General features: G+C 43.9%; 1 protein-coding gene across 2 annotated transcripts in view; it reads left to right on the forward strand.

Moving 5' to 3' along the window:
• APPL1 (adaptor protein, phosphotyrosine interacting with PH domain and leucine zipper 1) overlaps window positions 1-23202 on the forward strand; it is an 820938-nt gene that overhangs the window by 132325 nt on the left and 665411 nt on the right. The window lies entirely within an intron of this gene.

Below are 23202 nucleotides of genomic sequence, written 5' to 3' on the forward strand. Positions count from 1 at the left end.
AGCATGCAACTCGAAGAGAGTTCCTACTAGATATCTGTGGTGAGACACTTACTTATCACATCCACCCCAGTGTGTCAGAGGCACAAGTTTTTTATTACAATCCACTTACCCAACCCTTTCACTAGCCCAGCTTTCACTAAATTTTGTTCATGTAAGAATTTTTTTCTTCTTAGCATCCAGTGCTTCCTTTTCCCTTACCAATTTGCCCAGCAATGTCCAGAAAGGAAACGCACTGTACCAAGAGGATATTATATTCATTTTTTCCTTTTCTTGGTTTTTATTTTTACAGGGGCTGTTTAATTGCCCTGAAGAAGGTGGCTACTGTGATGAAAAAATAAGCGATCCCTCTTACTCCGTCTCAAGACGGATGCTACTGCCGCCGAAACGTCCAGTTCATGCGAGGGGGAACTACTAGCCCAATGCCATGGGAATTTTTTGATTGACTTTTCAATGTGATTCAAACCCCATTTGGTGGTTTTAACAAATCTCACCCTTGACGTTGGCATATGATTATCAGAATTATTTTATAAAAACTTCTTTCTGGATAATTGATCGGTTAGATGTATGAACACTAGAACTTTCTAGGCACTTGACTAATTCATGATGTACTATGTAATTTAACTAAAATGTATACACCAGATACTTGGAATCTGGACACACAACTGAACAATCCTAAGTGCAAAACCAAGCGGTGTATTCAATATATATGCTTTTCTTTTAGTTTATGTTGTGAAATTGTCTTTCCTTTTAACTACACTAGTCCTCAGACTAGAATATGATTGATGCTGTTCCTCTGTCTATGACACCAATCTGTTTTCTTTTGCAGTCCAGTAATGTCTTGCACATGCAGGTGTTTATAAGGAAATCTCATTTTTTGTCCTAAATATAATTCAGCATATTCTATGAAACAGTCCTCTCTGTGTTAGGGTGGTTTTTCTTCCTTGACAATTTAATGGGCAACTAACTTTGGGATACATTCCTTGAGTTAAAGTAGGAAGGTTCCCCTTGGGTGAGCCAAATAGTAGCATCACTACCCCTTTTGTGTTCTGTTTACCCCTTATGCCTGAGTCTGCTGCTTCTCACCACAGGCATTCCGAAAATAGTTTTTGATCTAGCCAGTCATTGGGCCATGGGAGCACTAGCATTATATAAGAATGTGTTGTCGCAAGTGGTAGTAAATGGGGTTGCATCAGAAAGTTTCCAATTGAGCAGGGGCACACAACAAGGATGGCCCTTGTCCCCTTAGTTGTCAAACCGCTAGTACAAGCAATTTCCAAAACACAAACATCAAAGGCCTACTACGACATGGTAAGGAATACAAATTGTCTGTTTGCGCATGACATCCTTGCATATATAACCGCCACTGACGTTGCAGTCCCAGCATTATTACAACGAAATAACGTGCAACAACACAGTATTCAAATGAAACGGGTATGAAATAACTCGGTGTAACACTCGCTAGCCAAGCGATCTGTATGACACAAATTATCCCCCAAGATGGGCAGATATTGCTTGAGTCGAGACGTAGGCAGATGGGTGAAAATTACCTTGTCATGGGCAGCACGCTTTACGACAATCAAAATGAGCGTGCCCCCCAGACTGCTATTCATGTTTCAATCTCTACCCGTTAAAATCCCAGATGGTGTCTTGACCAAAATGAAAAGTGAACTCCTCGCCTTTCTCTGGGCAGGCCGGAGACCCAGGATTGCATACAAAACTTGTATCCTCCCGAAAACTGAGATTGGGACAAGCTATCCAGACGTAAATGAATATTATAAAGCGGCCCAGTTAAGGATAATAGTGGACCATTTAAGAGAAGAAAACGAAAAACAATGGGTCGCACTGGAAAATTGACTTTTTGCCCCAGTCACCATGGGTGAATGGCTATGGGTCCCACAAAGCAAACTCCCCATAAAAATTCGGACTCACCCCATCCTGGTAGTGTTCTGGGCTTTGTGGCAAAATGGCACAGACTTGAAACATCTTACTTTGTGGCCTTCCCTGTTGAGTTGTATATGGGCCCCCCAATAAGAGACTTAATGACAGACCTAGGGCGCTTCCAGGCATTGTACAAGGCTCGACTAATCAGAGTGGGACAAATGTGGCACAAAGGTCAAATGATATCAAAGAGTGAGTTGGAACAAGTTTTGCACTTGCATGATATCCCCCCCTCTCATTTATTTGCAACTTCGTGGACCCCTATCAGACCAGCTCTGGAATGACCAGCTGCAGAGGCCTCTAACCCCCTTTGAACACGTCCTAGACCTGCACACAAGCACAAAGGGCTTTGTTTCAACAACTATATACAACGTTACTGACGAATGGACACCTGCCCACTCCGCATACACAAGCCCACTGGTAAAGAGATCTCGAACTACAGAGCAAACCTGAAATTTGGACCCCACACTGTACAGGGCTGTATGGTCCTCGACGATAGCGATGCAATGCAAAATGTTGAACTGTAGGCTCTTATTTCGATGGCACCTAACACTGCTCTATCTCTTGAAAACCTATGTGGGGTCAGCCCAATTTTTTGGCGAGGCTGCGCACAAGTCTGACTACTGGCATCAGTGGTGGCGCTGCCCCAAGGCTTAGATATACTGGAAAGAATTGTTGGGCTGAGTTCACTCAATTGCTAAGATTAGCAGGAAGCTCACACCGTTACTATTATTGTTTGGAATTGAGGAAAAAGACAATTACTTCCTGCTCCCCCACATGCCTCAATCATATTCTAGGTGCAGGCGCATGTTTGGCGAGACAATGGAAAAGAAACACCCTCTCATCTAAAGCAGAGTGGCTCGCTAAATCATTTGACATTTATGAAGTGGGAAGCTTGACAGCAACTCTAGTGGAAACAAACACACACATAGACATAGCATGGCTCCCCTTCTTGGAATATTACAGAGCTGAAAGGGCTGGGATGAGCCAGTCATAAGATGAGCACCCACCAAAACTGTGAGAAATGGATGGCCTGAGCCTCAGTTCATTCTTGTTGGACTGGACCATGAAATTACCACTACCAATAAGGTGCCCACAGTGTTCAGCAGAGGCGAAATTACTGGCAGTATCCATCGTATTGTTGTCCTACTGAATAAGCCTTCAGTCCTGAATCCGGATAGTAATTTTTCACATGTATGCCATAGGTGTAAGAGGTGGGGGGGTATTTGTATTTCTTTCTAAAGCGCTTATCCGAACTTGGACTGCACAGATGCACTAGAAAGAATCTAATGCGGACTTTGAGATATGTATACCCCACGACTCAGCAGCAAGGTTGCATCTCCTCCTTACAAGTTTGGATATAGTCTGATAATGTGCCTGTGTAATGTAAAGTTGTTTCTTGAAGTTTACACTGTAGTAAAACCTAATAAAATTCAATAAAAAAAATAAGAATAATAAAAGCTCAGCAACCCATCTTTGATTTAATTTCCAATTCTCCCTGGAGCAGTTTGGTTATATGTTGGAGTTCTCTGTTTACTAGGGTTGACTGGGTGTATTTTCCCTCCCACTAAGGCCTGCATGCATCACATAAGTGCCTGATGTGTTTTATATGCGAGAGATGGGCTTTTTGCCACAAAACCTCAGTTTGCCTTTCAGCTGCTTGATAGAAGCCACTATGAATTTGAATGTTGCCCTCTTACGTTACTATTTACATTTTGCAATTTTTTGCGTTATAAAATTACATTCAGATCATGTTAGTTTATAAACCAATTTCTAGAGATTCCTAGAGTCAGTGTTACATGTTTCAAGACATTTGTTGCATTTTCATTTTTACCACTACTCCCAACCCACTCTCCTGGTCGGCTCCCCCCACAGTACAGCCAAGGGAAATACATAAGGCACAGTGATCACACTAACAATTCCTACAGGTTGAACCACTGAAGGGATTGAGGTCTGATGGGGCACATCCAAGTTTATACAGTTGCTACCCGTAAAAGGCAAAGGGGAGTCATATAAAGCTGGGAAGGAGGTCCTTCGGTTACGTGTTATGTTGCTATACAATTTTTGCCGCTAACAGTAAATCTGGTGTGGTTCTGGGGTGGACTGTATAAAAGAGGCCTCAAATGGCTCCACCAGTAGGGCAAACATTTGGTATCCGATAGCATAGTATCTCTTTAGATAGTTAACTTCCAAACAAGAACCTTAGATAGTTGGCCAGTCAAATAGATGTTGAGGAAAGTACCTAGCCTTCCAAAACCTCTTCAGACCTATTAGAAAAGGTCAGAGGGGAGAAATCGAAATCTCCCCCATCCCCCTTACCCTAGTAATAGTGAACAGGAAACTCTGAGTTTTGCCAAAACCCAATCAAGGTACGTGGATGAGCAGCACCGGCTTATTCTCAGGAGTGTGTAAGCGGGTCACGGCCCCCAATGAGTCCACACAATAATTCAATTTAGACAGTAAGTGTAATGCATATTGTTATTTTGTTATTTAGGCCTTCTGGACAGACTGGAAAATTAATCTAAATGTAGTATTATTGCACAATGCTCTATGATATAAATGTATACATTCACCATAGGTTCATAAATTCATTAAGTCACTTAATACGCAAACCACTAAGTAGGTTAAATGCAATAAATGATGGAACCAGGTCACAAGTTCATTCCTTGACTTCAGCAGTACAAACCCTAAGAAGAATAGGGCCTTCTGCCCAAAAGTCACAGGAGCCACAATGTTTCTCCCCTTAAGGAAGTCTATGCAGGTAAGTTGCAGTTCACTTGTGTTGGTGATAGTTCAAAATGTTTGTCAACAATGTTACTAAAGGTAAGTAAATGCATTCCTATAGTTGAGGTTACTGTACCGAGATTCGACAACCAAAAGGTGAGTGGAATGGAATGCAGAAGACAAAGGGACTTGCTCCCAATGTTATCCTATGGAGGACGGGGGCGGGGGGCAGATAAACTGCATTTACTTACCCCTCTGACTCTGATTTTCCCAGATGTTATAGGGGATCGCTGGGGGCTCGATCTTCCACTTTTGGTTCCGGGGAGTGGTGCCCAGGAGTTGCGGTTTTGAGGTTTTTTTCGGTCTAGTGCAGCTGCGAGGTGCAACCTCTGGCGATGAAGAAATGCAAGAAACACTGATGCAGACCTCCTCAGGACACTTCACAGGTTGGCGAAAGGCATGTTCCAGCAATGGTCTCACCGCACCGGTGACAACGGGAGTCCTCCCCACAGAAGCTGTTCCAGGATAGCATGCGTTGATGCTGGGACACTGACATTTGGGGAGAAGGCGACTTGTGGCATGGGCTTGTTACCTCTGAAGTTCAAGGCTTGCATGTGAGCGAGCTGGGCAGTCTACTGCGCAGTCCAGGGACACTTCCGAAAGGCACAGAAGGGCAGGTTCCTCAAGAAGGTCCAAAAGTTGAAGCACCGCTCAGGGACTTCAGAGATCAGGTAGTCACATAGGGTTTCACCGGGCCGGAAACAGGAAGGGATGCTGAGCCAATACAGGAGTCCTCTTCGGATATTCAGCAGGCTGTGCTTCTTCGAGGGTTTCTTGACTCAGAGGATCTGATGAAATTGCTGCAGAGGCCCTCTTATCCAAAAACCCAGCTGGAAGCAAGTCCAAGCCCATCAATGGTATGGATCCTCACGATTCAGCCAGTTGTTGTCCAGGGACAAATACTTGGTTCACATTTCCCTGTAAGGAAGGCATGGTATCAACAGTAAAACAGACACAAGTGACCGCAGTTCAAGGGTGTTTACTGAACTGAAATTGGGTTTGAAAAATCCTTATCTAAAGATAGGAGCAAGCTACGACCAGAAAAAAATAGCTCAGTCCTAGTGGTGTCTTGTCAAAATAAAAGGGCCTATACTAATAAACCTATTGCCAACCCTTGCCTCTAAATACAAATAGTGTGGGAAACCTTGTTATGCAAAAGATACATTTCAAGAAATATGTCTGGATATTCAAGCCGTTGGCTTCCCTTCCCCACATTTTCAGCATGATAAGGCGGCACACTCGACCTTAGCACAGTCTCTGGCTTCTCTAGCACAAGGCTACATTTCAAAACTTCAACACCATGGCCTTCTGTGCCAAAGTCTTTTCTTTCAGAGGGCTTGATGCTAGAAAACAAATAATAAAGTTCCTTTCATTCCAGGATTCTCCTACGCATACTTTTCTCAGGTGATTTATGGTTCACCTTGGATCCCCCTCTGGCGGGCTCAGATCCACTTTAACACAAAGTTCATATATACACAATTTTTGTAGGATTTCCATGTATCCAATTTCTCGGGTGATTCCAGGTTCACCACGGATCCCCCTCTGTGGGGGCTCAGATCTGTTCGAATACAAAATCTTCAATCATCTCCCTCTGCCGGGCTCAGACCAATTTATCTATTGTAACACAAACTTGCTTTAACACAAAGCTTTCAATTGATCTCCCTCCGTCAGGCTCGAACCAATTTTATCTACTTTACCATCAACTTACTTTACTGTATCAACATCGAAGACTTGCTATTTTGCACTGGATTTCTCTTGATCCGTTGCTGGACCACTTCGATTCACAATCCTTTGCCACTCTTTCACTTTTGTCAACTCTCAGCTGGACACTTTACAGAGACCTTCGATTGAGCACACACGCGGTGCTGGACCACTCTGTCAAAGGTATCGTATAATCTTGCTTTCAAAGTTCAATCACTCATCTGCAGTTCAACTTTACTTGCGTTGGTTATCACACTCGTTTCGTATGTATGTTCAGCGCTCGCCATACAATGTTGGCGCTTGCAACCTAGACTGGTCTTGTATCTGTCTCCCAAACTTACCGGCTGTGTTGATTTCACTGACGCTGCTTTGTTGTTGGTGCCAAGGACAGTACTTGATTATCAGATGTGGGAGGGCCCCGGGTACCTTCGACACACATTGCAGGATTTCTCAGCCTGGTTTCCTGGTCTTGCGCTTTCTTTTCTTGAGGCTTCCTGAAAGTAACGGTTCCTTGTTGAAAAGGTCAAGGGAACGTCCCTCCTTGTGATCCCCTTTGGTTTTGCTGTCTGTTTCCTCATATAAAAATGCCATCTGAGAACTGCTGTTTCCTCGTGTGTTTTGCCTTGCTCAGAGTGTGCGTTGGCTCTGCCTTTTATCCGTGTGGGGAAGTCTAATGAAAGTCAGGTGTGCGTGGTGGTCAGTAATTGCCTTACCCTGTCTGACCATTGTATTATGACACGTCAGGAATAGGGCTCAGATGTTAGTCCGTTTTCTCTCATAGCGGGCTGCCCGTGAGAAAGTGTTCGTGTTGTGAAAGGGGGGGGTGTTGAGTTCCTAAGTAACTAAGTATGGGGTAAAGGTGATACAGGAAAGAGGATACCGCGTCTCACTATCCGATGACCCCTCACTCAGGTGATTTCCCCGAAACTCCCCCCCCCCCCCAGGACTGGTCCACTTCCAAGAACTGTATCCAAAATCGTCGATGGTCGTGTGCTGGCCACCTGGATGATGGATTCCCTGGACTAGTAGGTGAGACACCTTCTGGTTTCTCACATTCCCCATACCTAGACTTTCTGGCACCACAGATGTTTAATGGAACTAGACCGCCACACCCCCTTCCTGGGTCACACAAACCGGGGCTGCACTAACCAGCGAAAGCATCAGCTTTCCAGGGCAAGTGCATGATTTCCAGACCTGGCTGAGTAGGAAGATGGCCAAACAGTATGGCCAAAGAACAAGCGAGAAATCTTGTGGCACAGCCATTTTAGGGCGCTAGCCATGTTTAGTACCATAGGTAGTAAACGCGAATGTGCACGCTAAAAAAAAATATCAGCTGCCACCAGCTTGTCTTTAGGAACATATAAAGGTAAACAAAAATCCCAAGTGAAAAAAGCTAGGGTGATAAATAATCCCCATTGCACTGCAGTGTAAGGTGCTGTGTGCAATGTTAAAAAAGTTCAAAAAGGGAAACCTAGTTTCCAGAACTGATAATTTGAAGGACTGATCGGCTTTCCCATAACGAGCAAAAGGCAATGGAAGTGAATCTAAAGGGTTTACTTCCCCTCAAAAGTAAGATTAGGTTCAGAAACAAAGCCAAAAGATTGGGAGTCCATAGAACCTTTGCAGTTCCCCACCAGATCAGCGATGAAGAGTTTTCAATAGGGAGTCCTGGGTCCTTTTGCCAAGCTACCATATATATTCCCTATGTATGTGTTGCGTTGTTAGTATGAGATGTTTTGTGGACTGGCCGCTCTGTAAAATATTTTAAAATTCTACATTAGTTATATTGTATTATGCTCGTACAATTTCAGTTGCTTAGCTGGAGGTACAGTAGTCTGTTTTCTTTTTGTCAGCCCATTGTCCAGTTTGGACTGTATACAATACTTATTAGAGCCCTGTGGCAAGCCAGAAGGACTTTGACTAGAGGACATACGTTTCAAGTGTCTTTGTTCAAATTGAAAAACTCCTCACTAACCATATTGCTGAAGGAGATCCCTTCTATCAAACTAAACTAAGGTGCTTGTCAAACTTCAAAAGAAAAATAGTCCTCTGTCCAAAACTATCCACTAAATTTGCCCCTACCACTTGGACAACAATAAAGACATTTAGGTGGAGTGCCCTGAACTCTGTGCTGGTTACTAGAATATTTCCCATGGTTTCTAGGAATATCTCCTTGTTTCAGGTTTATTAAAACGTACAGTTATTGGCAGTTTATCAAAATTACATAAGTTTACCAAGTTCAACAATAAAACAGACTGCAACTTTCTCGAGCTCTCGTAACCCTTCTTTCTCTCGTTCAGTCTTTCTCTCTGGGCCTCTGTGACCCTGTATTTCATTTAGCTCTCCGTTCCCCCTCAACCTGGGCACCTGCATACCTTCCATGTTACAGGGTTTGTTCCAGTGAGGCTGTGCCTCTTTGGCAGCGCCCTTTCCTGGCTGCTAGTCATCCGGATTGGATACAAGCTTTTTTCAGCCTCGTTGTGGCATTTTCTCACCTTCTGCTCTCTCGTTGGGAGCAGGGGGGATTCACTCCTCCCTCGGTTCCTGGTTTCGGTATTTGTTTGTGGCCACCGGGCCCACCACGTCCTCAGCGTGGTTGCGCCTCTAGGTAAACTTTACTTTTGTTGGTCTTGGATTCTCAGCCCCAGAATGCCTCCGTATCAGGATGGTGGCTTCTCCCTTCAGCGTTTGCCTCTCTCCGCACCACAGCTGGCTCCACTGTGCAGCGCGGCTCCTCACCTTGCTGACGTACTCACATCTGTGCCTCGCCTCTGTGTGTGTTTTCTCACTCTCCACTCAAGAGTCGTTGGCCCTTTTTTTTCTGCACCCGTAATGAGAGAGGGCATAACGTTCACCACAAGTTGTTGCACAGGTATAAAGTTCATTACCTTGAGCCAACACATAAGAGGCATTATCAGTATTGCTGGATCCCTTGTAGGCAGATAATATCTGGTGTATAGAGAGTTCCCCATGTGAATGGGAGTCCTTGTTTCCTGGACGGGAGTTGCTCCTAGTGAGGTCCCGCTTTCCCAAACTGCTAGGGAGGGTTTTGCTTAGTGGTGCACCTCCTTAGCCTCAAAGGGGGTAGATACCCCTAGGGAAGAAGGGACGAAGTCTTAAGATTCGCCACTACCCCTAGGAACAAATCAACTCCCTTCCTCATTTGGAGCTGCCTCCTGACACCTCTGGAAGGCCTTACTGTCTAGTCCTGGGGCAAAAATAGGATTACCAAAAAGTGGAGAGGAGGGGGCAGGAAACCAAGTTCTGCCCATCCTTGCCCAACGCAGGTAATTCCATTCTATACAATGAGTAGCGTCTTAGTGAACAGATGTATATTTTTCTGAGTCATGTGGATCTGCTTAAAGTCATATGCTGTGCATATATTGTCATCTAGTGGTATGTGTGCAGTATTGCATTCTTGTTTTTGAGTTTCGAAATGGGATGTTGACTGGGCGTGCTTGTAAATACTATCCCTGTGTGACGTGTATTGTACCCATGATCCTTCACGCATCAAGGTCCCTGAGCTCGTTTTTTCCACCATTGTGGGCGGTCGCATATGCAGAGCTCGTAGCTTTGCTACTGAGATGGAGTGCATTTTGAAAAATATTTAATATTATTATTGTTATATTTCAACTGTCTCAACAATCGATCCTCCATCATCCTGCGACTACCAACTGAAGCTTCGAAAGACATCCCCTTCTCGCCGGTCGGCTGTGGCCTTAGGGAGAGCAGAGGTCTCTACATTTCTTTTTATAGAATGCCTCTTTCCAATTTCCTTTCTACAGATTCTGTCTAGCTGCTGCTAAATGTATACAACATTATGGAATGGATGGCCTTTAATAAATTCTGTCCTTCCTTCAATAAAAAATGTCCCTGGAAAGATGCACACAGAGTGTGTAACAGGTGACTTTCATGCGATCACGCCGAACGGCGATGCGATACCTGCAAACATTTTAAGCCAAAAATGTTTAAAGACAGGTTCACCAAATAGTGGGCCGCCTATGATATGCAGGCCGAATCCCTTGCCCCCACTGGCACTATTGGGTTAGATGAGGAAGAGCTTAGCGGCTACGGCTCAGTTTCGGAAACCGAAGACTTACTAGAGGAGTCAGACTCCAGATTGCCTGTTCCCAGCCCCACTAGGTGGGCCGAAAGCTCTGCCAAGGGGAAATCTACTGTCGAAAAGGGTGCTCGCATGCGTTCACAAAAGCACACAACCCCAAGCCAACCTTTTGACTGGATCGTCGAAAGGGGCTTTAACGGCAACTGAACTTTCGTCGAAGGTTTTGTCGAAAGTGATCAAACCATCTCGTTCGAAGCCATCGAGCCGCTGATTCAGACACATTGAAATATATTTCCAAACACAAACTTGGGGGTGGGGGAACACGCCAGACCACCACCACAGGCACCTACACAGCTGCCTAGGTCCCCTGTTATTACATCATTAACCTCCTCTACTTACGCTATGGCTGCTGACATTATCCAAGTCCCTATAGGATAAAAGATCTTTTGATCCAGAAAACATATTTCCCCTTCCTGAAGTTCCAAGAACAGGCACATGTACAAAAGAAACATTTGAAAAGACTATGAATAGGGTGTCTGAATTTGTAACCTTTATGGAAAAATACCCCATTAAACAAAAGTCCCTGTTCCATGACAAGGGTGAGCCACCCCTCGAGTCTCCCAGACTCCATCATTCTCCACCACATGATGTCTCTGAAGACACTTCTAACATCTTTCAAGATGTCGAAGACGATCAAGGCGACTTATATTTCATCCAAGACCAATGGAATAAAGATCAAAACCTTTGGCATGGTACTTGGCTAGCAACTCCCACTCATGATACCCTAGATGAGCCAGATGTTGTTTTTGGCAACAGTGAGGATACTCTAGAGCAGCCCAGAGACTTGTCTCCCATTGACCATCAACTCCTTTTTTAATAATCTGCTTAAAAGGGCAGCACAGCATTTTCAAATCTAAACTCAGTAAACTATTGCTGATCCTACCTTTGTAGAGGACATCCTGAAGGAGAAAAAGGCTGTTTGCCAGTCTATCCCCCTCTTGAAGTCTATTAAAAAGAGAATTGCACTGTCCCTTCTCACACCATACCTCACAAAGGCAGTAAACCCACGAGTGAGGTAAATGTTGAAGCCAGCAACAACTGACCCTCTATATATTCTGTGTCACGTAACACCTTACTCACCGATCGTCACCACCCCTCGGAAGCGTGCTGGAGTGCCACTGTCCAAATCACTGAGGAATCAGTCCTGTTTTGGCAAAGCTGTGGATGATGTTTTAGAGATTGCAAAGAAGCAACATGACCTGCTAAAGACCCTAAGCCAAATGTTTAACAATGTCCAATGCATAGTTTTAAACACCTGCTGTTCCTTTCGCTCCAGACCCACACATTCAGGGTTTTCATCTGGCTCCTCTTCCTGGTACACACCGCAAGGTACACAATCTACCTACCAGGCCTCGCACCCCACAACACCGAGGTTTCAGACAAGGTAAAGGTAGAAATAGGAGTGAAGCCTCTAGAGGCTCCCCTGCCAGCAAGTGACTTTTCCATCAAGGTTCCTTCTCATGCATCTCCAGTAGGAGGTTGAATTTCATCATTCACCCACGCATGGGAGGAGATGACCTCAGACCAGTGGGTTCCGACTACTGTTGCAGATGGATACTCTAAAATGTCTACTAAAACCCTGTTACCACCCAACGAACAACAGAAGGATGTTGAAAGAATATCATCCTGGAAGCAGAAGTGGAGACTTTACTTCGAAAGGAGCCATAGAACTCGCCTCCTTTCTAACGTAAACAAGGGTATTTATTCAGTGTTCTTCCTTGTACCCAAAAAGGACTTAACCATGCGCCCTGTATTAGATCTGTATGTCAAGCCACAAACATTCAGGATGACCACACTGCAGGAGGTAATCCCTCTTCTCAAACAGGGGGACTACATGGCAACATAAAGATGCATACTTTCATATTTCAATGTTGCCAGCACACAAATTCCTAAGGTTGAAGGTGGAAAACACTCCTTATCAGTGCAAAGTACTGCCATTCGGCACAGCCTCAGCGCCAGAGGTTTTCACCAAAGTTCTAACAGTGGCGCTGGCCCCCCTTTGCAGAACATCCTTTCCAGTGTATCCTTATCTAGATGACCAAGCGTGTCTCAAGCGTGTCTAAAGAACACCCAAGATACCATCAACATACTGTTCCAGCTAGGCTTCTTAATGAACAAGAAAAAATCAAGTTGTGTGCCCAATCAAGTAAAACAATTTCTTGAAGCTTTAATTCAGACGGAAGGCAGTCTTGTCTTCCCCTCCAAGAGGGTCCAAAATATTCTATTGCAAATTCCACAATTTATAGCCAGTCGTCAGATAAACATATGCAAGGCCATGCACCTGCATCTACCTGGTGCCTCACTCTAGCCTGCGCATGCGCCTGATGCAAGTGTGGCTAGCGACACATTGATATCAGGAAAGCAGTCAGTGGGACGATCTAGTGGTTGTCTCGCAGTATTTAGTTCTGTCTCTGTAGTGGTGGTTAAGAGAAAACCTTCTGAGAGGAAAAGCATTCACTACGCCAGTGATAGAGGCCCCTCTTACCACAGATGCCTCCATGTCGGGGTGGGGCGCACATTATCTCCATCATACAGCATACGGCGTGCAGACTCTGGCACTAGCAAACAACCACATAAAACCTTTTAGAGCTTCTAGCAGTGTTCAAAGCTCTAAAAGCTTTCCAAGACCAGTTACAAGGGAAAACTTGTCTAGTCCTAACAGACAGCACTACAGCCCTGTTGTATATAAAAAAACAGGGCGGGTCACACGCTCCAGGTCTGTCCAAACTAGCTTAGAGCATATGGAATTGGGCACTGAGACACAAGATGTTCCTCCTGTTCCAACATGTTCCAGGGGAACACAATCTTCTAGCAGATGTACTCAGCAGAAACTTGCAGCTGAATGCCGACATTTTACACATTATCTTCACAGAATGGGGTCATCCACATAATATCGATATGTTTGCAACTCTGGAGAACACGCAATGCCCATACTTCACATCCAGATATCCCCAGACAAAATCCAAGGGGAACGTCCTGTGGATGAATTGGTGCAGGAGATTTGCTTACGCTCACATTCCCCCTCCCCGACTCCCTTGCGAAAACAGGATAGTCCACAAGATGCTCCAGGAGCAGGTTAGTCTTATCCTAATAGCTCCAATGTGGGCCCAGCAGACATGGTTCTTACACCTAATGAAGATGTCTTTGTCCTCCAGTCAAACTTCCGTGCCCGGTCAACATGCTGTCCCAAAATCGTGGATCAACAGTGACTGCATCCATGCCTTCAAACACTGAATTTAGCATAGTTTGGGCATTTAAAACTGCCTCAAAGATGTATGGATATTCTTAGAGGCACGTAAACCTAATACTAGACACTGCTATTTCAATAAATGGAAACACTTTGACATTTAGTGTAGATCACATAGCATCAATCCTATTGACTGCATACCCTCTCACATTGTTCTTTACCTACTTACCTTTTAGATTCAGGGCCTTTCTTTAATTCACTAAGAGTGCATCTGGCTGCACTTTCTGTTTTCTGCTTATATCACCTCTCAGAAGTAAGTTTCTTGGTGGAAAGTTGGAAAGTCCCTGTCATTAAAGCCTTTAAGGAAGGGGTCAAAAGATTGCACCCTCCAATTTCAAATTCAAATCCAACTCCTGAATAGGACTTGAATGTAGTCTTTACGGAACTTATGGGCCCTTCTTTTGATCCAATGCATAAAACCAGTCTTAAGTATCTCAATTATAAAACTGCTTTTCTCATGGCCATTTCATCTATAAGGAGGGTGAGTGAACTTGAAGCGCTCTCAGTTCAAGATCCATTTGTCACCATTCACAAGGGCAAAGTGGTTTTACGTACACATCCACACTTCTCTCCTAAATTCATCTCCCAGTTTCATATCAACCAGTCTATATAACTTCTGCCTTCTTTCCAAAACCCTACAAATTCTGCAGAGAGAAGCCTCCATACCTTAGATGTCAGAAGAGAAGTAATGATTTACCTAAATAAAACGAAACCACAACGGAAAACAGACCAGTTCTTTGTTTCCAAAGCCGCTGTAAGAGAAGGAGGATCCTGTCTCAAAGTCTGCTATTTCAAAATGGATTGTAAAATGCATCCAGATGTATTATTCTCTTTCAAAGAGAACTTTACCTTTTATGCCCAGGGCACACTACTCGAGGCACAGGGGCTACTTTAGCTTTCATTGCAAATGTATCTTTAGGTGCCATTTGCAAAGCAGCTCCCTGGAGTTCTAGTCACACCTTTACACAGCATTGCTGCTTGGATACACATTCTAAGAGTGATTCACAGGTGGGTCAGGCGGTGTTGAGACATATTTTAGCTTCTGTACCTTCTAATATCCCACCCCCATCTCCTGGTGCTGCACGCTAGTCTATGCACAGCATGTGATTCCAAGCAGATCTACAAGCCTCAAAAGACCTGCGTTACTTGGTGTTATCGTATTTCTGATGTTTGTATCTGCTTAGATTCACATGCTTCCTCCCTTCTTGGAGTTGAAGGTATATGGTTGTCTTACACGTTCTTTAGCTTCTGTATTCGTGCATCACTTCATGCTCCCTCTTATCAGAAACAAAACAATCGGAGGGACCGCGATGTGTAAAGGATCATGGGTACAATACACGTCACACCGGGATAGTATTACAAGCACGTCCAGTCGATGTTCGTTTTTCCAAAACAAGAATGCAATACTTTGCACAGCATGTGAATCTAAGCCGTTACAAGCATCAGAAATAATATTACGGTAAGTACTTTATGCCATATATAAATAGAGTGAGGTCTATGGGGTCGTGGAAGCCACTGTTGTTTCCCGATGTGGGATCACACCACTGCTTGCTTCATAAAGACCCATGTTTTTTTCTGATTGGCTTTCATCTACTTATCCAGTACCAGATCTGGCTAATGAGTTCTTTCACTGGAAGGGCGTACATGTTTGCTAGTATGGTTGCAAACCATCCATGTGGGGTTTGAGGTGCATTTCCCTTAAATATCTGTCACTAATAGGTGTGCAATTTATTAAATCCTTAAGATCCCATTTGTTTCGGTGACTTTTGAACAAAACATTTAATGCACACCTGGGCATCCATTTAATAATCCTGATTATTAAGACGGTTTCCTATTTCAGTTATGGCCAGTGGTCAGCTATTTTTACAGTTTTCTTCCTTAGATGCAATCAAAGAGTTATATGGCTGTTCTAACTCGCTGAAGAAGGCTTCTCGACTAATGTATTTCAACATTGTGTTCTGTTAAGTTAGTTAATGTGCAGGACATTGATATAATTAATGTTGGTCCAGTTGCTGTTTTATGGGTTTAAGAACACTTAAACTGCTATGAAGGAAGTACCTTCAGTGATTTCCTTGTATGAATTTCATTTTCTTTGTTTATTAGATTTGTGGACTGTGGCAGCAAGACTTGAAATGCAGAAAAACAAGTGAGGTGTGTTAGGACAGATTTCTCTTTTGGCCACTTTCCCTCCATAGTTTCTATAATCCCCCAATCCTTTTGGTTTGTTTTTTAGCCTGTTCTGAATTTTTTGAGGTGGGAGTAGAAGGGGTGTGGGGGGAGAGTAAAGCCTTCAGCTTCACTTCCCCTGCCTTTTGCTCGTTTTGTAAATGAAACGGTTTAGTCCTTCAGACTATCAATACTGAGGAACTGTTTCCCTTTTATCTATTATATTTATGTAACTTTTTAACATTGCACACAGCATCTTAGAATGCAGTGCAATGGGATACATTTGTGTCACCCTCCCTTTTTACACTAGGGATTTTTGGTTCTTTTGTATATGTGCCCAGACAAGTTAGTGGCAGCAGATATATTTTTAAGATAGTTTAAGTTGGGCACCACTTTGAAATGTTATTATATGTTTGCTCTTATAGGTAATAGAACAGTCAATCTTATTCTTCTGACGTTAGGGTATGAAGTACAAAGAAAAGGTTCATGGTTGCCCCTCGACCGACCATGTGCTCTTATTTATTTTATTTATTGCATTTATTATACGCCCAAACCCGTGGGTGTCACAGCGTAGTTAGACATCTTAGGCAAAATGGATACAATTATAACCAGTAACATTTACACATGAAAGCAGTAAATACAGTTGAACATAATATTTACAGCTGGTGCCGATGTCTTGACAGTATGGCCAGTTAGATAATAGGACAGGTGTAGTGGCCTAGAATCTATTAAATAAGAACGTTTTTAGGGATTTCTTGAAGCATTGGTGGCAGGGCTCATTTGTGGTGAGTAATTGTAGTGTTCCACATTTTATGTGCCATTACTGGAAAACTGCTTCCTCCAGCTCTAGAGCATTTGTAGCGTGGGACAGAGAGGTGTGCATGTTTATTTGATCTGAGTGCTCTTGCTGTTTTATTTAGTTAGATAGAGTTGTTGAGGTATGTAGGTGCCTTTTTAGCAAGACCTTTGTGAGTGATACAAAGTGATTTGTATATGATTCTGGCTTGTATGGTTAGCCAGTGGGCTTCCCTCCCTGTAGTGGAGATGTGGTCTGATTTTTATTTTTTTAATTTATTTATTTATTTTTTTCAGTCCAAGGGCTGCTCAAATGGCTTCATTTTGCAGCAATTGCAATTTTTCTAGCAGTAGAACATTAAAGTAATCTAACTTTGATACAATGAGAGCCCTGGCTAGGGCTTCTCTTATATGCTAATTCATATACATCTAATGTGAGTCAATTCAATACAATTAATATTGCCCTCAAGTCATGTAATTCAGATCAATGTCTGATAACTCAGTTCTTGTATTCCATTATAAGTACAATTTGACCTTTTGATTATTTAAGTGTGGATTATGTGATCGGCTATTTGATAATGGGACCTATCCTGGTCTCTATTTTGTATATTTTTTTTTACGCTTTTTGTGCTTGCATGTCAATTTTCAAGGATGCAAAACAGCATGGTACGATGGGGAATGCCGTCAGGTGAAAACTGTCCTAATTAAACAAGCTAAGGCAATACGGTTAGAGGGATGTGTCGCTTTATTGGAGGCCAGAAAATGCTACAGAGCTTTCATTAAGGCCAAGAAATCTGAATATTCAGCTAGCCTACGGAAGGCGCTACTTGCAGCATCTAAATCTCACCATTCAAAGCGTTTTCGGAAACTCTGGGGCCAACGAACCATCAAGACCATAATCATATCCAGGATGTGATCCCAGAAAAGATATGGCACTTTTTGAGACTTTGTATCGTGAAACAATGGCACTCTTTTTAAGGGAATGGAATAAACAGCTGATGAGCCCCCATAGGGATGCTGACCATTTGACCCACACTTTTGAAGAGGTCAAGGGAGCCCTTTTGTCGCAAAAGTCCGGCAAGGCTCCTAGTCACTGCAGACATATTCCGTAAGGAGGTGGAGGTATGGGTCCCATACCTTTTTAAGGTATTTAATGCAGAACTGTCGGAGAACAAGGTACCAGTCTCTTGGACCCCAGCTGTCCTTGTACCAATATTCAAAAAGGGGGATAGAGGGTCACCCTCTAACTATAGACCCATAGCCCTTCAGGAAGCGGGGGCCAAAATGTTTGCAAGGGTGGGCTTGGTTCACTTAGACACTTGGATGTTGGCGGTGGGGGCAATTGACCATAGGCAGGCTGGGCTTCAGCAAAACATTAGTACTATCCATCAGTACCTGAGACTATACATGATAACAGAGAAGTATGTGACCCTAAGGAACATGAATGTGTTTGCAACCTTCTTTGACCTTAGGACAGCATTTGATAGTGTTCATAGAATAAACTTGCGGAGGGTATTAGGTGATTGGGGCCTCCCAACCCTAATTTTGAAAGCTATTCATATTCTTTATACAGGAAATGGTGCTGTGATCATGGTAGTACAACTCCAAAAGTGAATATTGAAATAGGTGTCAGACAGTTCTAGCCCTTAGTTTGTTTTGTCTTTTTATTAATGGCATCATTGGCAAATTGCCCTCTAGGCCAACTGATGCCCCCTCTTTGGAGAATGATAAAGTTCCAATCTTGATATTTTCTGACTCCACTGTCTTGCTCTCCCTTGCCCCGGGGTGCATGGGGGGCGGGCTATGTGCACAGTTGAATATGTTTGAAAACTTTTATGGCCAAAATAATCGCTTAGCTATCAACGCTCAAAAGACAAAAGCGATAGTATTCAGGAGACCTATGTCAAAGAAAACTTAGACTCAACTTGATTTTGAGAGATGGCCCAGTAGAGCAAGTCAGGTATTATGATTATCTAGGTGTTGGAGTTCAAAAGGTTTCTCCTGGGGGGACCAAGTAGAGTGTGTCTCTTTAACATGGATTAGACATAATGGTGCAATATCAAGATTTGCAGCATAGCACAGGGATGGAGCGGTGAGTGATATCTTGGAAACTGTAAATGTATAAGGGCCGAGCCAGGCAATCCGCTTTGTATGTAGTAGAATTGTGAAAACTCCAGATTGCAGAACAAAAATGTATTATATTCTGGGGCTACCCCCTAACGTGCCAAATCTTCCAACTTTTATGGAAATTAACCTGCACAGCATTAGTTTAATCTGTAAAGCAAAGCAGGCCCACCTTTGGGCTGCGTGTGGGCTAATCACATCTTGGGCAAATATAGGGACACTTTAAAGGATTTATTGAACCAATAGGGTGGGCATAGCTTAGCCTGGTTTGCAGCGGTCAAGATGGAATTGTCATCAATTGGGTTGACCAGTTATTGGCTGAATCCAGAATCAATCCAAGCAAGCTATAAACATAAAATTAGCTTATGCAGCAAGATGGGAGCGAGAAACTGCATCCAAAATAGCGCAGTCTAGCAGTCTCACTAGCTATTGGCTTTTAAAGGAAATACATGGGTTTGAACAATACTTGGATGTTATGTATCCTAAGTAAATGAGGGCTCTGTATACAAAATTGCAAATGGGGAGTCTCTCTCTTGTGAGTTTGAGAAACAAGTGGAAAGAGAGTGACTCACCAGATTGCTCTCACTGTTTAAACATAACTGAAAGTGTGGCACATTTTGTTATAGTGTCCAATGTATACTGATCTAAGAAAAAAGTATTTGAGACCGCTGTTTAAGTAAAGCAGAATCGAGAGCGCTAGAGCAGCAATCTTTTTGCGTGAAGGATTCGCTGGCAACCCATTGCTTAGGTAATTTTGTCTTACAAGATTGGAGGAGAAGGACAAAGACCTGTTGCTCTAATGTTATGGCTTAATTTGTTTCGACCAATATTGTGGGTATGTACTTGTATTTGGGATGTTTTGTCCAAATGTTTTATTGCGAATGTCATACTGTTTTTTACTGGCCCTTGCACAGATTATTTTATTTACAATTAGCTGGATTTTATGCATATTCTATCCTGTTGATGACCAAATTGATTGATTGTATTGATTATTGCATCCTATGATTAGTTGGATGTTATGCACATTTTATTCTGCTGATGACCAAATCTTATTGTATGTTTTATTGGATGCTTTTACTTGCTTTATGTACTTTTATGGTGCTTTTTGCACTGAAATAAAGTAATAACAAGTATCACCTGCTGAGGCATGGCTTGCAGCCATGGAGTAAGTCGCTCCATTAACTCCTCCCACCTGATCCTGCATCATCCGACTGGGAAGCAAGACTAAACATCTCAAGAGCGCCCGAAAATAAGAGCGACGGCAGGGGAATCCATTTGGAGTGCCCAGCTGAAGGAGGGAGAGCGGAGCCTGGCCGTTTGCTTAGAGTGGGCATGGAGGAAAAGGACCGCTTCGCTGTCCGAAAACAAGATGGCAGCCGTGTCCCGAAGAAGCTGGCTGCAGTGCAAACAAGCCTCAGACGGTAGAGGAGGCCCAGAGGAGTCTAGCAAGAAAGACGCGGGGGACGGTGTCGCCGGGTGCGCCGCTGTAGCAGATATGCAGAGGAGGAGGAGCGCGTCTGCATAGCATGAACCAGACGCGAGGAGCCACATGGTAAGATCGACCGTAGGCTCCCGTTGGAGCGCACGGAAGCAACCAGCAGGACCCGGGCACTGCAGTGGTGTGAAGGCATGTGGAATGCTTGGCCCCTAACTAGCAGGACAGCACTCTGGAACAGAGTGTGAAGCGGGAGCACACACTGGTGAGCCCGGGCGGGTGTTGATAGCCGGAGACTGTACCCACTGGTCCCTGTTACACGTTAAAGAGCTGGTAAGGCTCAGATGCATTAGACACCCCCCCCAGAGGCACCTGGAGCATGATAGATGGCCATGGAAGTGGCGATGCGTGTAAAGCAGAACCGGACTGCTCAGTGACTTTGGGAAAGTGCCCCTTGGTCCTGGGGCTCGAGAGAGAGGAACTGGCAGGAATAATGGCTGAACACAACCAGACGCCATACCTAGAAGGCCCAGAGGAAGCGCCCCAGCACTTTGCATAATTTGGGGGGGGATCAGAGGGCAAGCAATAAAGGGTGCCGGAAACCACGGAAGAACGGGTGATAATACCCCCCCCACCCCTTCTAAGAGTGTCTGCCCTAGCATAAAGTACACCTGCTGGTAGGTTGCGCAATCTGGCAGCTGCAACTCATCACTGCACATTGTACCTAGGAAACTCAAAGCAGCGCCCTGGGCGAACAATAATTGTGGCCAGATATCGAGGAAACAGATTGGATGCTTCCCAAATTGGCCAAAACGAAGGCAGTCCAACTGACACTGGACAGCTATGCTAGGGCCTTGCAACAGGCCCCTGGGAGAAACATGGACCCCACGCAGGCAAAAGGGAGCAAAGCCATGGACCTACACAACCAAGTGATGCAAGCCATAACGGATTTAAAGACTTCATTGGGGACACAGATTGCTGCAGTGCAAATAGACGTTGGATTGTGTGGGATGTTTAACTCACTTTTTGCTCTGCCATGCGGCATCACTGTGCTATGATGGTGCCAGAAATCACAAAATGGTCGTAAAACCCTTGCAACGCCCAAAAAGATAGCTGCCCAATCTGCCACGCATGTTGTCAGTGGTGGAACAGAGATCTCACTCCTGAAATATGTCACTGGGCTCCACAACATGTGAAAATGGAATACAAAAGGAAAAAGCAGTGCTTTGCTAACTGAAACCACAAAATCTTGCTTTAAACCCTGTTTCTTTGTGGCTGAAACTGCAGAATACCGGTACAAAACACCCTTAAACATCCAAAATTCTTGCTGGGTGCTACAATCCACTTGGTTCAAGAAAGCATTGTGAAACTTGCAAGGTCCTGAAAAACTGAAAGCATAAAGAGATTTCCACAGCAAAAGTGGTTTGTCTGTGGATGTCAAAATCTCTGTGCAGCAGAGGGCTGCAGGGATGACAGCTGTCAGGAAGCTTGCCTGATTAAGCTTTAAACATGTATATAAACTGAAATCAAATGTTTGCAATCTAAGAGGCCTGTTACTGATAGTAACCTATGTGGTAATTGTTTAATCCCATGGTTTAAAACCTAGAATGAGAATTGTAGCTGCTATTGGAAATCACAAGTTTGTTTTAAGCTAAGGAAAAATGCAACCGAATTAACATTTAAATTTAAGCCTGGCTAAAGCAACCAAACTGGAATAACCAGTTCCCTCACAGAGGCCTTCTTCCTCTCCAGTAGGAAATCACACCTAAGTGATAATTATAGGGGTTGGAAAGAACCTGGGCTGCAGAGGCATGATGAACAATGAACAACTGCTGCTCAGGAAATACGAAGTGCGAAGACAGTCGCAAACGGCCTCTGCCAGGAGAAAACAAAGGCGGATGGCTCCTGGGCTCCCAGGGAGAGACCAAAGGGGTGGAGCTAAACAACCATTTGTTGCTTAACAAGGACAAAGAGCTCAAAAGAGGTAGCAGGCGCTCCTCTCCAGAAAGAACATGGCATGATAACCTGTTCTGAGATGAGTTTGCAGCACACACTTTTTGCTCACTGTACCTTTCACAAATGGGAAATATCCATTTGCATATCAGTCTTTTTCCCGCCCACATGGGCAGTCCAGCACCAAAATGCTATGGCAATTCCTCTCTGAACAAGAGTACCAAAAGCAACCCATACACATGTTTCAGCCTTGTTGGGCCTCATCTGGAGAGGAGCGCTGGCTGCCTTTTTTTTAAATATTTGCAAGGAACTTGGGGTTGGTCACCCTAAGTTACCTGGGGGCAACCAGACGTGGACTCCCTGCTCACTTTGCTCAGAGAGGCGCAGCTTCACCTCACTGATGAGGCCCAACAAGGCTGAAACGCGTGTATGGGGTTGCTGTTGGTACTCTTGTTCAGAGAGGAATTGCCATAGCATTTCGGTGCTGGACTGCCCATGTGGACGGAACAAAGACTGATGTGCAAATTTCCCATCTGTGAAAGGTACAGTGAGCAAAAAGCGTGTGCTGCAAACTCTCATCTCAGAGCAAGTTATCATGCCATGTTCTTTCTGGAGAGCAGCGCCGGCTACCTTTTTTTGAAATATTAACAAGGACAAATAAATTACGATGTAAAATTGTGCAAAATATAGAAATAACAGCATTGTTAATGTAAATTTTGGCTGCACGTTTCAAGAGGCGGTAAAATCAGGTGACATGTTCTGGAAAGAAACGGCAGAAAATCTGATTTTACACAATGTATTGCTGCTAGAAGTATGAAACTTTATACACTTATGCCCATGGTAAACGCGCACACTTGTAGAAATTTGCTCATAAATTGGACATTGGGTTCCCGATGAAAAGGGCAAAATTCTGTGAAAAGCAGAGCAAAGATCCCA

This window comes from Ambystoma mexicanum, chromosome 2p, assembly GCF_040938575.1.
Source record: "Ambystoma mexicanum isolate Mex_15411 chromosome 2p, UKY_AmexF1_1, whole genome shotgun sequence".
In the NCBI taxonomy this organism is placed as follows: domain Eukaryota; kingdom Metazoa; phylum Chordata; class Amphibia; order Caudata; family Ambystomatidae; genus Ambystoma; species Ambystoma mexicanum.